The sequence below is a fragment of the Pseudorca crassidens genome, chromosome 1, assembly GCF_039906515.1.
Source record: "Pseudorca crassidens isolate mPseCra1 chromosome 1, mPseCra1.hap1, whole genome shotgun sequence".
In the NCBI taxonomy this organism is placed as follows: Eukaryota; Metazoa; Chordata; class Mammalia; order Artiodactyla; family Delphinidae; genus Pseudorca; species Pseudorca crassidens.
Window position 1 is genome coordinate 8400254 of NC_090296.1, and position 1515 is coordinate 8401768.

Below are 1515 nucleotides of genomic sequence, written 5' to 3' on the forward strand. Positions count from 1 at the left end.
ACCAAGGAAACTCCTCATTTGAAGTGGGAACCACCTCTACAGGCTATAAATACAATGCAATTAGCCTCTCAAGTGCCTTATTATAAAATATATCAAGGACACCTACGTGGACTCACAGATTAGAGAGAAGGCCCTTTTTCAAAGGCTGACTTTTTATGGCATGTAGGGGGTAAAACAGAACAAACCCATAAATAATAAAAACTTATCTCAATCAGCAAACTTGGGCATGGCTTTTATTATCTGATTCTTCACTCTCCAAATCCTTGATTCATCAAATAGACATTTCAAGGGCCAAGCCTGGTTGCAGTTATCCAAATATAAGCACGGAGGTCTTTTGGTGCTGAATAATTAGTGGAAAGAAGTTGTTAAAGGGAAGGTAAATGTTACAGCCTTTGGGGAAAGTAATCCGGTGATGTTTCTTAATTTAAAAATATTTCTTTAATTGAGAAATGTAAAAATACACATACTCTTTGATCCAGAAATTCCACCTTTGGAAATGTATTCTACAGAAATGAGAGAGAATCTACAGGGATGTATGTGCATAAACATATGGTTAATGTAGAACTGTTTGTTGTAGCAAAAACTGAAACACTGTAAACGACAGTCTATCCATCAATAGTGAAATGAATAGATGTGCTAGGGTGTATCCATAATATGGAATATCGTGCAGCTTTTTGTTTTATGTAGGTGAGAACGCGAACACAGTCCCCCACTACCACAAATTATGCGGTCGAGTTTCCCACATTTGGGGAAATCACGGGGGTCGGCAGATCCAGAGTGCAATGGATAAGCCTCACTCTGGGAAAACCACCTTTGCGATCATGGTAACTCCCCTGCCAGGTAAGTATCATGCAGCTATTTTTATTTTTTACACTTTTTATTGAAGTATAGTTGATTTACAATGTTGTGTTAATTTCTGCTGTACAGCATAGTGATTCAGTTACACATATATACGCATTTTTTAAAAATATTTATTTAGTTGCCCCAGGTCTTAGTTGTGGCAGGCAGGCTCCTTGATTGTGCATGCAAACTCTTAGTTGTGGCATGCATGTGGGATCTAGTTCCCTGACCAGGGATCAAACCTGGGCCCCCTGCATTGGGAGCTCGGAGTCTTAACCACTGTGCCACCAGGGAAGTCCTTGCGTACTTTTTTTTTTATATTCTTCTCCATTAAGGTTTATCACAGGATACTGAATATAGTTCCCTGTGCTATACAGCTGCACCTTGTTGTCTATCCATTCCATATATAAAAGCTTAACATCTGCTAACCCCAACCTACCACTTCATCCCTTCCCCAACTCCCTCCCCCTTGGCAACCAAAAGTCTGTTCTCTATGTCCGTGAGTCTGTTTCTGTTTTGTAGATAAGTTTATTTGTCTCACATTTTAGATTCCACATATACTATATCATATAGTATTTGTCTTTCTCTTTCTCTCTTCACTTATTATTATAATCTCTGGTTGCATCTATGTTGCTGCAGATGGCATTATTTCATTCTTTTTTAGGGCTGAGTAAT

At 38.7% G+C, this 1515-nt stretch overlaps 1 non-coding gene across 1 annotated transcript; it reads right to left on the reverse strand.

The window, feature by feature from the left end:
• Positions 1 to 684: 684 nt before the first annotated feature.
• LOC137207257 (U1 spliceosomal RNA) lies at positions 685 to 848 on the reverse strand. The gene has a single exon (XR_010935004.1). It is a non-coding gene; the product is annotated as a U1 spliceosomal RNA (small nuclear RNA).
• Between the last annotated feature and the right edge of the window lie 667 nt (positions 849 to 1515).